Raw genomic sequence first — 14751 nt, 5'->3', positions numbered from 1 at the left:
CAAGACGACGAAGCAAATACCAAGTCCATATTCACAACTTATCTTACTCACTCATCTTCACTCAAGTTACTCATCGCTACTCATTCACTCACCACAGCTACCAGTGTGGGAAGTCGACGTCATCATGCGTGCTTGCTGAAAAGACGCCACGTCAATCAACTCGTGAAGAACAACGCTATCACCACGTGCAACACCACTCACACCATTCCCACCACGGTAAAAATTAGTGAGTTACATAGTTACTTCATTTATACGATACAGAGTGATAGACAACACATTGCCAAACATGTAAAATGTGCTGTATAGTTACAACTTAAATTCATATACCTACTTCAATTATCATCATAATTCAATCATTAAATACTTGCACCAACAATAAATATTCTACATTGTATATATTCATTCATTTACTATAGCATTTATTTACTACCAACGAGTGTTACCATTTATACCTACATAAAATACGTGTTTCATACATACAGCTATACATTATTACATCTACAAAGTAATAAAGAAAATATACTATCACACTTACTCAGTGAGCAATTAAAAGAATTGTATTAAACATTTATTAATTAAAGCTACCTAGTGGAAACAGACAAATTAACTTACAAGGAAAACCAGGAAAAGAAAAAAATATGGCCAACACAAATAAAGTTAGCAAGAATGAACAACGTCTTCCACACAATCGTGAAGACAAAGATTTCCACACAGTGCTGACACATATATTGCCACGATAGGTACAAGTGAACAACAAGTCAGTGTATATAGTTAATACTGTATATATATATTTCATTCATTCATTCATTGCCAGACGCCATGTATCCCAAACGGGGTGGCCAAGGGCTTAGAGTTAATTGTTTTACAGGGAGGGGCACTAATCCTCCACCAACCCCACTTGACACGTAGGGATGCCAACAGCGTCTGGTGTTCCCAGGCGGTCACCCATCCAAGTACTAACCAGACCCAACGTTGCTTAACTTCGCTGATCGGACGGGAAACGGTGTACTCAACGTGGTATGACCGTTGGCTGTAAATAACTCACTAAAACCAACAAATACAATCTGAAAATCATCAGAAATATGTCAGAAAATATCAAACACTTCACATGTCTGGTTCTGATCGTCATCCTTGCTATCCCCCCCCGAGGCTGGAGGACACATGGTGCTCCCCAACACTCACTCATCCTCATCAATGCCCTCAAACCCCACCTCAAGCGTAGGGTCAGGGAGGTGGGGGAAGCCTGGCGAGGTGGGGTGATGGTGGCAGGAGACTGATGCAATGGCTCAGGGGGTGGCAACGGGGTGTGATGCAATGACTTACATGGAGGCGATGGGGTGCGATGCCCATTGCAAAACCAGGGGTAGGCCTATGATCAGTGGGGTAGGGTTAATTTCAACCTTGATCGCCAGTCCGGGGTATTGCACAGCGGGGTATCATATAAAAGGGTATCCGTGTACTTTATTATATTTTATACTTGTCTATCTACCTATCTATTGCCAGATGCCTCAATCCAGTTTGGGGTGGCCACAAACAAATCGCCTCCAAGTCGCCCTGTCCCCCGCCATTTCACTGCCCCGCTCCCAACTCACACCCCCCTCTCTCATACACCTCTCCACCCATCCCTCCATCTCACCCTCGGCCTCCCCCTCCCTCTTCCCCCGTCCACCCCACTCACACACACTCCCTTCGTCAGTCTTTTACTCTCCATCCTCTCCACATGGCCAAACCACCTCAGTGTGTTTCTCATAATGCTTCCTATCACATCCACATCCACACCACAACGCTCCTTATACTCAGTTTTTTGTATTGAGGCAAAGATGCACTTGAGTTTTTTTTTTTTTTTGTGAGGAAGAAGGAACCAAAGGCCATGAGCCCGCAATAACAGTTCCCTCCAAGAGAAAAACAAAATACAAGAGAGAGCCAAATTCAAGACCCATTCACTTCGAGACGCCTGGACACACCGCGCCTGAAAGACTGGAGATCACAGGCAGCAGGAAACAAATATAGGGCTACATAATATCATTTTCAGTAATATCTGTGCAGTATAAACTAAACCTTAAAAAAGGGTCCCAAGGGAATTAGCCAGCAATTATGCAACCTCGAACAACACCGAAAAAGTGTATAGACAAACGAAGAAAAACAAACTATAGAAAATCAATACATAAAAAAAAAGAAAAAAAAAAAATACAGTAAGATCACATAACAAACAAATGAAAATAAGCGTAAGTGTTACTACAAATGCCAAAATACCACATAAACTCCTTCTATAAGTGATATAAAAAGCAAATTGTTGTCTCCACAAGCAAGTGGCATGGCACATCATCACATAAACTCCTTCTATAAGTGAAATAGAAAGCAAATTGTTGTCTCCACAAGCAAGTGGCATTGCACATCATCAAATAAACTCCTTCTATAAGTGAAACAAAAAGCAAATTGTTGTCTCCACGAGCCAGTGGCATGTCACATCATCACTATCATCGACCGCAGCATGACCGGATTCAATGTCAGGACTGCAATTATTACAATTATGTAACTACAAACAATATGTAACAATTATGTAACAGTTGCATTAACAAGATGTAACTTTTATGTAACTTTAACTACAATTATAAGGCCAACACAATTATGCAACAGTTGCATTAACAAAATGTAACTACAATTATAAGGCCAACACAATTATGTAACAGTTGCATTAACAAAATGTAACTACAATTATAAGGCCAACACAAATATGTAACAGTTGCATTAACAAAATGTAACTACAATTATAAGGCCAACACAGTTATGCATTACCACAATATTATGTAACAATTCATAAAATGTTACAATCATGTATTACTACAATGTGCGTGACAGAAATAAATGGAGAGAAATTGTGAATGAATAAGTGATGACGCAGCCCTAAGGGGATATTCTCCCGCATTTGGTCTGATCAGCTAGTCAGGTCAGGTACGGGTAAGGGGATGGGTCTGTTATGATGTGACAGGGGTAAACCAGTTCTGCTGTCGGGCCCTGCTGCGGATGTCACTGATTGCATTGCGCAGTTGACCCTTGTGCAGTGAGGATCTGTCCGTTCTCCCCTTGGGGCTAAGATGCGAATGAATGTGTTTGAATGGATGAGTAATTGGGGAGTGTGTCGTCCTGTCTCGGCTACCTCCCTTTCCTTGGGGGAAGCAGCCTAGGTATAGAGATAGATAGACAATGTTACTACAATGTAACAATTACAATACAATTATGTAACATTTCACAATGTTACAGTTATGTATTACCACAATGTTACTACAATATTATGCAAAATCATACAATTATACCACAATTCTGTATTACCAGAATCATCTTACAAGTTAGGTGAAATATTAGACATTACTAAAGGGCTAACTCAATATGTAATGTAATAACCTAGCAGTATTACCATTGCACAATTATATGCGTATGTCTGTTATACATACACATCTAACAAAATGTCATACAACAATCATTGCATTTGTTCAATTATGTATACAACTTGTTTAAAATGTAATATTATTAGATCATTGCAATTTACTATGAATATTATATGTATACAACATTATAATCAATATTATGTACTAATAGATTAGCATATGTCAATGATGATTGCTGTCAGAGGACCTTCAGCGGCGTGGCCGAGCAATGTCAGGACTCCATATTATAATTACAAATCATAATAGATAGATAGATAGATAGATAGACAGACAGATAGAAACAGCAAGTCAGAGGATGAGACAGGTATTGTGTGTGCAAGAATCGAGCAATGCTAAACATGCTTACACACTCTAACTCAAGGAATGTTTGATAGGCACACAACAGCGCCTCGTGATCATACAGACACATACACACATACTCACACACAGGCTTCTAGAAGCTTCACATCAGAATATTCCACGTGACACGACCCCCGCTAAAATAGGATTTTAGGAAGCAGAGCTCAGAAGGAGGCTAGCTATAGAACCGACAGGTAGTGGAGAGGAGCCTAGCAACAGGGGGAGGCGGTGGCTGAATCGGTAGAGAGGCGGCCTGCGGTCCTGATGGACCCAGGTTCGAATCCCGGCTGGGGCAGGGAACAGTTTAAGGATTTGAATTTCATAAGAGCAGACTTTCCTGATCTACCAGATGACCCGCCGACATGTCATAAAAGTACCCCCGCTAATACCAATACACCAGTCCTGTATGAGACAGCCCTAGCATGTATTCAATATGGACGGTGGGTGTTAGCGCCGAAGTGGTGACATGTAGAAAGGTGTATGGTATGTAGGAGGACTACTGAGTCTCGAGAGCAGGCTGTGAAGCCTATGCCCAGAGTCGGACACATAAAAAAAAAAAAAAAAAAAAACATGGGCGAGAGGATGGAAGGAAGAGAGGGAGAGAGAGAGAGAGAGCGAGACAGGGAGGTAGCTCGCGGGACTCTACTTATACTTCACTCGTGTGTGAGAGACTTTGTTAATATTTCCAAGACAAATAAAAATAGTCCCATACTCATCTTTACCTCTCCTGTCATTGCATGACAAATGGGAACGAAGATTATCTACTTACAAAACTACTCAAGTATAACAACCGCTCGTCCACAAGTCTAATATATGTATAACTGATCTACAAAACATCACTACAAGAACCTACAAAGTTATTGTGAGATATGTATGAGGGGGCTAAGGCTGCAGTGAATGTGAATAGTGAGCTGAGTAAATTTTTCTATTTGAAGGTTGGATTGAAACAGGGATGTGTCAAATCTCCATGGTTGTTCAATCTGTATATGGATGGGGTTATAAAAGGGATAGAAGTTAGGGCAGTGGATGTTGGAACGGCCTTAATGAGAGAGGAAGTGTTTGGAAACTCCCTGTACTATTGTTGGCAGATGATACTGTGCTGTTAACTGAAGATGAAGGGGAGCTGCAAGGCTTCGTGGATGAGTTTGGGAGAGTGTGTAAGAAACGGAATCTAAAGGTGAATGTAGGGAAGAGTGAAGTTATGGTCTTCGAGAGAAGTGAAGTCAGTGAATGTCCAGTGAGGCTGGATGAGGAGGAAATGGAAAATGTGAGTGCATTTAAGTACTTGGGTAGTGTGATGAGTAAGGACGGAAGGGTGAAGTACTTGAAATGGTACAACAAGGAAGAAAGGTTGCTGGTTCCTTGAAAGCAGAGATAAGAAACAGGGAAGTTAGCATGGAAGTGAAAAAGTTGCTGTGTGACAGTATTGTGATACCAACTCTAACATATGGAAGTGATGCTTGGACCTTGTTGGAGAGACACAAGTCAAGAGTGGGAGCAGTGGAAATGAGTTATTTGAGAAGAGCCTGTGGAGTCGCAAGGAGAGACAGACTGAGAAATAGGGAAGTGAAGGAGCGCTGTGTTGAGGATGTGGATGTGATAGGGAGCGTTAAGAGAAACCCATTGAGGTGGAGAGGATGGAGGGCGAGAGACTGTCAAGGAGAGTGTATTTGAATATGGTGGAGGGGGGAAGAGGGAGGGGGAGGCCAAGGATGAGATGGAGGGATGGAGTGGAGAGATCTATGAGAGAGGGGGGTGTGAACTGGTAGCAGGACAGTGATATGGCGGGGGACAGGGAGACATGGAGGCGATTTGTTTGTAGCCACCCTTCACGGGATTAAGGCTTCTGGCAATAGATAGATAGTTTTCATTGGATGTATGGAGGAATATAAGAGGAAGATAGTTAAACAAGGTTAATTGTAGATACTGTGTGCTTTAGGTCTTAGTGGTTTACAACATTATTCATGTGGATACGAAACAAATTTCAAAACGATTCGAATGCATCTCGACCTGCACTACCGTCGTCACTGCTCACCTCCCTAATCAAAACATAGGCATTGAAGGGGCTCTAACCTTCATAGCTTATACATTGTGAATGATTTCCGATAACACATGATTAACAAAAATAATCATTTCTTACTTGATTACATCAACGTCACACTTCTGCCATGTGTATGAGTGTGTGCGATGTCACATCGTTATACAGACTGGCCATCCAGAAAGGGGTGGGGAGTGCACAGGCCCACACACACACGGATCCTCGTGAACTATTATGAGTGATTATACTATGGCTTTAGAGTGTAGGTCATTATAGAAATTCCATAAGTAATTGACATTCCAGGTCAGAAAGGTATAAATGGAGCTAACAACTGGACTGTAATTTCTTCACGAGTTCCTTCAGCTTCTCCCCAGATTGTCCCAGCACAGTTACAAGTCCTGCCAGCTCTCGGTGCATGTCATCAGACCTCCCTTGAGCTAGCTTTTCAATCTGAGCACAGAGTTGTCCTAGTCTTCCCCTCTGTACGAGTCCTGTCCATGTTCATGTGTCCATCAAGAGACTCCTTTCCATCACCATGACTTGGAGAAGTGGAAACCTCAGACATGTCACACATAGCTGCCGAAGCTTAATTTTCTATGTCAGACTCAGCAAAGTAGTCTTCCTGTTGCTGCAAACTCGTCTCAGTTTGCTGGAATCTCCCTTGATACGTCCTGCACTGCCATGTGGAGATCCCTAATGGCATCCGGTAGACTGGTATTGTGTTGAGTGGAACCGCAATCTGCTGGCTGACTTGCCGAGGATTCAGCAGTACGTACTGATAGCTAACTGTATACAGGTCCAACAGTAGTTGCATTCCCCATGTGTTGGAAATTCGAGGCCTGTAAATGAGCCTCCCAAACACTGGTCGGTGATGGCGGTGGTGGCTGTACTACTTGCCTGAGCTGCAGAGTCTCGTGGTGCCACGGTATACTGTGATTTGGGGGGATATGAGGAGGGGTGGGCATTGTGTTCCCTTCCACAGTTGCAGCACTTGGGTTTGAAGTGTTCATCTCTCTTAATTTTTTCAAGATAGGTGTTAGCATCGTGCCTCCAGGCACAAAAACGATATCTGTATGCAACACTACACTTCCGTGCCAGATGTCCCCATCTGCTATGGCGGTAGAAGAGGGCAGGCTCGGAAACATAGCGTGCAACCTTCGGGTATCCCAGCGTCCTGATGAATTCTGTCTCTGGAACCTCCCTTTCTAACAGAAGAGTAAACCGTGGTCTCGGATCTTTCTCAGCCATTCTCCACTTCCTCCAAAAGACATTTTCTGGAGCCTCAAGATCATCCACCGACCAATGGGCAGGAACATTATGAATAATAATCCTGGTCTGGGAGTGGTTGGTAAGGGTTTCCATAACAAAGTCATTATATCCATCTTTAGTCAAATAATCCACAACATGGCCACTTCTCACTGTCCCATACGAATGAGTCATATCTCCTTTGAACAGTATATATCTCAAATTCAGGAAACTGTTTTGCCACAGAAACAGTCCAGTTAGCATTTTTGTGAGAGGGAGAGCTCACAATCCGAAACGAAATTCAGATTCTCTCTGCAGCTGGTGCATCGCTGTCCTCCTCAATGTGTCGGCATTGTATCATTCATGGCACATAGTGCTGCCTGCACAACACCGCCTGGTCTGCCATCCATGTTTGTTTCTCGTGATAGGGATTGGTCCTGCCCTTTCCCATCACTCTATGAGGACGAGAGACTATCACAGACACCAGTCCGTCCCCTGATACTGTAGATGTGATTCGAGTGGCGAGGCCCTTAACATTTCCGGTGATGGCCACATGTGGGCATGCCAGCAAGAATACACACACATGCACTCTGCAGCTGCCCGTCATGCACTGTGAGAAAATACGTGTAATTTCATTACTTTCCCTAGATTTTCTGTACACTTCATGTGTAAAGTTCTACACTCAATCTTCCTCATACCCATCCTGTACCATTACACACACACACACACACACACACACACACACACACACACACACACACACACACACACACACACACAGTTACATATACTGTATGTTTAGAAGTACGTATGGGTAAGTGAATCCTGTGCATCATTGTGTGTATCTGTATGGGAAATGCCAAGTTACAGAGGGCTGAAGCCACGTCGATTTAAGTGTGTATATATTTAACTGGGTGGTTATACGAGTGTGTTTACTGTACATGGATGTTTATGGGTGTTCGAAAACGATGTTTTATAGTTACAGTACCATTAAATCTGCTGTGCCTGTGTGCGCATAAACATATAAACACAGATGCTGCACGGGGAGGCAAAACGTGCTTCAGCTTGGACGCCATATTGGAAAGGTCGATTGCACGTCGTTTGCTATGATCTGCTCTACAGTTGTACATCCTTCAACTTCTCTGTAATGCCACAGTGTTACACTAACAAATAAACGACTGGCACCAGACAACAGGGAATAGCTTTTCATGGGTAAGAGTATACTGTACAATTTGTACTATAACATCAGTACAAACGCCATATAGCCCTGCGCTGCTCAGACTGATGCATGCAGACGTGCAATACCTCCACACTGAGTTTAGTTGTAATATAAACAAACTAATCAATGTGAATGAAAGCTGACCTTATAATATAACGTTTGACAGTACCACAATGCATTAAATTCTGTTTCACTATGTTTATCAGGGTACAGTAATCAGATTCTCATGTACTGAGCCACGTAATATATAGGCATGCATATCTGTTTGGTAAAGGTCAAGAAAGCCCTCACCACCTTACTTTCTTTTTTTTCTTGCAATTTTTTGTTGGGATGGCGATGTGTACGAATTATGCAAGCAAAACTAGAGTATGGTGAGTATGTTAGAAATGTATTTACTCCAGGTAAGTAGTGTTGGGTTACAGTAGTGTATTTGCTGGTGAAATGGATACCCCAACACAACCTGACCAGCTATGAACCTAACAGTCTCGGAGATTCCGTATTTCCAACATAGATATATATATCTGTGGGAAGAAATGACACCATAGATATATCTACGCATGGCACAATGATAAAGCTGGAGTCCGCACCCTAGGCAGCAGTGGCTCATAAGCAACTTATTTGAAGCAAGATGCATTCATATAATTTAATATAAAAATTATGTTGAGGCCTAGATCTTCTTTTTATATATAACTAGTAAAAGTAGATGATCAGTATAGTATATTTTATATGCATATATCTATTACAGAGCCTTAAATCTGTGGTGGCAGAAGAGAAATAGAGTTAATTATAGGCCGACATTAAGTATTCTTTCCATTATACTACATTTGATATTTTACATATATTGACGGTGTAGCCAATATTTTTACTATTGTGGGATTTCATTTAGCCTACATATGTTTACAGCCATTCTTTAATTCTTTATGAAACTCCATTTAAGTTATCATAGCAGATCATATATTTCAAATGATGCTTAAAAGAATTCAATTTCATGCATGTGTTAGGTTTGTCATGAATTATACCCTACTGCATCCAATCAGATTTCAGTAATTAATTCACTGCAGTTGCCTCAGAAGCACGTGTGTCATGTTGCTGTTAATGTGGACTGCTTTGAAGATGTGTTTATGGCAAACATGGACGAAGTATGAAAAGGTGCATTTAATTTTACTTTAGACTACTTTATGAGCTTTAAAATAAGCCGTCACATAAGGAAATCCATACAGTAGTAAGAAAGTTATGGCCAGAAAACGTCAGCATCTGCATCCTGTGCCCATAGATTACCACTTTAATTTCAGTCAAACGTCCTTGCCAATAGATCTTTTCCATGTGACGTCACAAGTCATGTGACTTTTGTTTACGGTGCCACGTTGGACGGCAAATTGTCGGACGTCTAGAGAGAGAGACTTGCAGAATCCTCAATGATATTCCACTGTTGTGCCTTTGGCTGTAAGACAAGGCAAAAAACTGGAAGTGGGGTACACTTCTACCGGTTTCTAGGCAATGAGGAAAGGCGATAGAAATGCATAGCTGCCATGAAGAGGGAAAATTGGCAGCCGACGACCTACTACTGCCTCTGTAGCAAGCATTTCATATTAGGTGAGCCGATAATTTTTGAGCAGATATGGGCATATTTACCATTCATAGCAGTTATAGGTGTCATGGGATATCCTAATTGTGTTAATGTTACAGAGGACAAGACCCACACGGCCATGTGTGTGTGTGGGAAAAGAGTGGGAGGGCCCATGTCACAGGCCTTGTTTTGTTATTATTCTAGAGTGTCACTCAAACCAAATCGGACATAGCAGTGATGATCAAGAATGTTAGATGCATAAGTAAAACCAATTAAATTACAGATTAGGTCATACTTGAAGTTAGATTAGGTTAGGTAAGGAGGTTAGGTTAGGTTAGTTTAGGTTAAAGCTTGTATTTTTTTTTTTTTTTTTCAATGTTTTTCAGTGTGATTCACTTGAAACTGATATTTGTGTCATGATCATGATTTTAATAGTAGTGCAGTACAGAACACTGTTCAACACTTCAGTATAAAACTGTTATATACCACTGTGAGCCTGTGTGCTAAACAATGATTCAATCACAACTGAAGCATAATTACCAGTATTACTATTTATAATTTTCTGTTTTATTTAGAAATGAATGTTGCTCCACAGAAAGCAAAACTGTCAATACATACACTAATTTAATATACACTTTTCACTTAGTACAAAAACACTTTAATTACAAATAACAGGATAAATAATGTACTTAATCAACAGCCCCCTATATTTATCTTTTACCAGGTATGTACCTACTAAGATTTTTTTGCATGATATAAAGTGTAAAATTATTAAAACTATAGTGCTAAAAGTTTTTTGTTGTGGTACTCATCAGCACGAAATAAATGACCTTAATTTAAATTTGTGCCAATGTTATGTTTGAGTTGTGATGCAAAACTTCAAGAGTAATTTTGGCAGTTTTGGCATATACTGTCAATTATGCATTTTATGTAAAACTAAACAAACAGTGCAGCATTGTTACGTCCCCACTCCACACTGCCAGTAGTACAGTACAGGAAGGATGTTGCCCAGTGAGTTGTTCTTCCTATGGCCAGCCTTCAGGTATACAGTACACAGGATCAGCTCAAGTATTATAAATAAACACTAGCTTCTTAAGTTCACTGTCTTTACTTTCCAAAATAATTACACTTAATGCTTCTCAGCTTCACTTTACTATTTTCACAAGCACCGGAGCTATACAAACTTTACTAACTGCAATTACACTTAGTGCTTGCCAACACTTCACTGTTTTCACAAGTACTGAAAATATACAAACTTCACTGCACTGACACTGCACTACACTCAAACTGAACTGAAAACCGACTGAACCTGAACCAGTCCCCACCCCCATCCCCACACAAGCTTGCATTATTCGAGAAACTTCTAGCACAAACTCGACGGTTGGAGTTACCAACTAGGAGACATCAAAATATGCCAGAGTCCTCTCATATCACACAACACTGGAAATTATTTAGCACACAAACTTAAACTGAATTACACAGTTCAACACCCAATCACACAGACAAAACATCATAGAGAAAAAGAGCTAAACAATTAATGCACAACTTATGAAATAACTATGCTCACTAACAGCAGGAAAACTGGCAACTCTGACTCGTACCAGAACCAGCTACAGTAAACATCGGGAAACGTCGAGATGCTCCTCGACATCCTAACTGGCAACCCCGCTTCTTAACACTACCCCCTCCCTAGTTCTTTGTCGTCCTGACAAAACTACACAGTATATACAAACATAAACCTCAGTCCTAGTGAAAACATTTAACTATACACAAAATATCATTCAATTTATCAGGTCTTCTTCTATTCCACTTCCAACGGCATCCTTGCTCCTGCACACAATCCACTCCTCCAGGAAGGTCTTGGTCCTCTTCTTGATTCGCTTCTTCTCTTGGGGAACACTCATCATCCTCTTGCACTTCAGCTCCTTGGTCCTCCTTAACATCCTCGGCTGTGGGAGAGCACAATTCCTCGGAGACGTTCCAGCTGTACCATTCTGGCCCATAGTACTGCCACAAACGATTCATGTGTACCACCTTTGGACGAGACTTCCTGCCTCCCTGAATCCCATACATTACGTCTGATAGGCAGTCCAACACAGTGTAACGCCCGTCCCACGGGCTCTGCAGCTTCGGTGACTGTCCCATCTTTCGCTGAGGATTGTATAACCAATCTTGGTCACCATCTTTGAAACTCATCTCACTTGCCTTGGCATCATATTTGCACTTCATCACAGCTCCTGAAAATTTAAGGGCTCCCCACACTTGATGATGTACCTCAGCCAGCCTTTCTTGAAGATGCTTCACATAGCTGGAGGTGTTTGTAGGCAGCTCTCCACCAGGTGGTCTTCCCATTAACAAGTCAACAGGCAAATGTAACTCGTGGCCCAGCATCAGTTTTGGAGGGGTGTAGCTGGTAGACTCTTGGGATGCAGACCGATATGCCATCAGCAACACAGGCAATATCTGCTCCCAGTCTGTTTGTTCCTCTATGCAGTACTTGGCCAGTTCTTGTCCCAGGGTCCAGATGAAATCTCCACCATCCCATCTGACTGTGGCCTTAGTGGGGTCGTCTAAGTCTTCATGATCCCCAATAACTTGCAGCACTCACAGAATACAGCAGACTCGAAGTTTCTACCCTGGTCTGAATGTAGCTCTTGTGGGATCCCAAAACAATAGAAAAACTAGTCAACAAACACCTGAGCAACAGTTGCAGCCTCTTGATCAGGGATAGCATAGGCTTCTGGCCACTTTGTGAAGTAGTCCATGGCAACACATATATACCAGTTTCTTCTTTCATAGAGTGGCAGAGGTCCAGCAATGTCGACTGCGACTCTTTCCATCGGTGCACCCACTTGGTACAGCTGAAGAGGGGCACAACCATGTTTCTTGGGTCCCTTTTTGGCACAGCATACATCACAGGCCCGACACCACTCTTCAACATCCTGATGCATGCCAATCCAGTAGAACCTCTGTCTCAGCCTGCATAGGGTTTTCTTCAGACTCAGGTCCCCACTAGTGATCTGGTTATGAGACTCATCCAAGATCTTAGACTTCATTTTCTTCAGAACCACCGGTTGCAAATACTTGCTCAGGCCATCGGGTGTCTCCCACTGACGCTCCAGTGGTCCGTTATTCAAACGAAGAAGGTACCACTGACTCCAATAGCTCTTGGTCGCAGGGCTTAACCTGGAAACTTCTTCCCAAGATGGTCGCACTGTATTCCGCTGCAGCCACTCTAGCACTGGTTGTAAATCTGCATTCTCTCCTCTCCTGACATCTGGCCCAGAATTTGCATTGCAGCACCCTTAAGGCTAGTAGCAAGCTGCACTGCCCCCTCATACTTCTGCTGCTCTAGCTTGGCATCTACTTCCTCTTTATGCTGTTGCTGTTCTTAAATTTCCCCCATTAAAGTATCTAGCTGTCCTTGCATCCTCAGTTGTAATTCTCTCTGTTGCTCCTTTGATGCCTCTTGAAGTTGCTCATATTGTTCTTTTTGTTCTTCACGTTGTGCCTTTAGTTGTTCCATAGGTGCCTTCAGTAGTGCACTTCGTGCCTGTAATAGTTCTTTGAGTTCTTTCTCTCTGTCATTCAATGCCTGAAAATGTTCTTTGAGTTCTTTATTTTGTCCCTCTAATAGTTCTTTGATTGCCGCCAATGACAACTCGTTCTCCTGCCCAGCTCGGGATCTTGTCTCCACACCATCTGCTTCCATGTCGAAGGTTAGCCTCACTGCAGTCCTTAATAATAATCCCACTCCTGACACCAATGTTACGTTCCCACCCCACACTGCCACAGGCTCCAACAGCAGTAGTACAGTACAGGAAGGAAGTTGCCCATTGAGATGTTCTTCCTATGGTCAGCCTTTAGGTGTACAGTACACAGGATCAGCCCAGGCATCGTAAATAAACACTGGCTTCTTAAGTTCACTGTTTTTACTTTCCAAAATAATTACACTTAATGCTTTTCAGCTTCACTTTATTATTTTCACAAGCACTGGAGCTATACATACTCTACTAACTGTAGTTACAGTTAATGCTTGACAACACTTCACTATTTTCACAAGTACTGAAAATATACAAACTTCATTGCACTGACACTGCACTACACTCAAACTGAACTGAAAACCGACTGAACCTGAACCAGCCCCTCCCCCCACACCATCCCCACACAAGCTTGTATTATTCGAGAAACTTCTAGCACAAACTCGACAGTGCAACAGTTAACAGTTACCAGCTAGGAGACATCAGAACATGCCAGAGTCCTCCCACATCACACAACACTGGAAATTATTTAGCATACTTACTTAAAATGAATTACACAATTCAACAAACAATCACACAAAGAAAACATCATAGAGAAAAAGAGCTCAAAAATTAATGCACAACTTATGAAATAACTATGCTCACTAACAGCAGGAAAACTGGCAACTCTGACTCATACTGGACCCAGCTACCGTAAACATCGGAAAACGTCGAGAAGCTCCTCGACTTCCTAACTGGCCAATCCCGCTTCTTGACAATATATAGGTTGCGTGTATATATCTAGGCCTATAATTACTGATATTTCCAAAATAAGTAATTTGTTGGTAAATTTCCAGAATTACACCAAACTCACCTTGAAGCTTGAAATTTTCATTTTTTAATGTTTTATATACTATGATTAATTTGAATCTGATATTCTTTTCCATCGGAAATTACTTTTTTTTTTTGTAATTCCAAACCAAGCAACCCAACCAACCTAACCTAACCTAACCTCATTTACAGTATGGCCTATCTTGAAGATTAAGGAGAGAGGATAACAGTAGGCCAATAGGACCATCCTAGACAGCTCCCACAAGAGTGTGATAATTTACCCTGCCTGCATAGCCCATGCAGGCCCATGCTAGGCAGTTCTCCCA

At 41.9% G+C, this 14751-nt stretch overlaps 1 non-coding gene across 1 annotated transcript; it reads right to left on the bottom strand.

The window, feature by feature from the left end:
• Nucleotides 1-912: 912 nt before the first annotated feature.
• On the bottom strand, nucleotides 913-1031 carry LOC145398228 (5S ribosomal RNA). The gene has a single exon (XR_013897083.1). It is a non-coding gene; the product is annotated as a 5S ribosomal RNA (ribosomal RNA).
• Nucleotides 1032-14751: the final 13720 nt, after the last annotated feature.

Source organism: Coenobita brevimanus, chromosome 44 (assembly GCF_032717465.1).
Source record: "Coenobita brevimanus isolate Jiangsu-jjx chromosome 44, ASM3271746v2, whole genome shotgun sequence".
Taxonomy (NCBI): domain Eukaryota; kingdom Metazoa; phylum Arthropoda; class Malacostraca; order Decapoda; family Coenobitidae; genus Coenobita; species Coenobita brevimanus.
The sequence above is the reverse complement of the archived record's forward strand: the minus strand, read 5'-3'. Positions and strand labels throughout refer to the sequence as shown.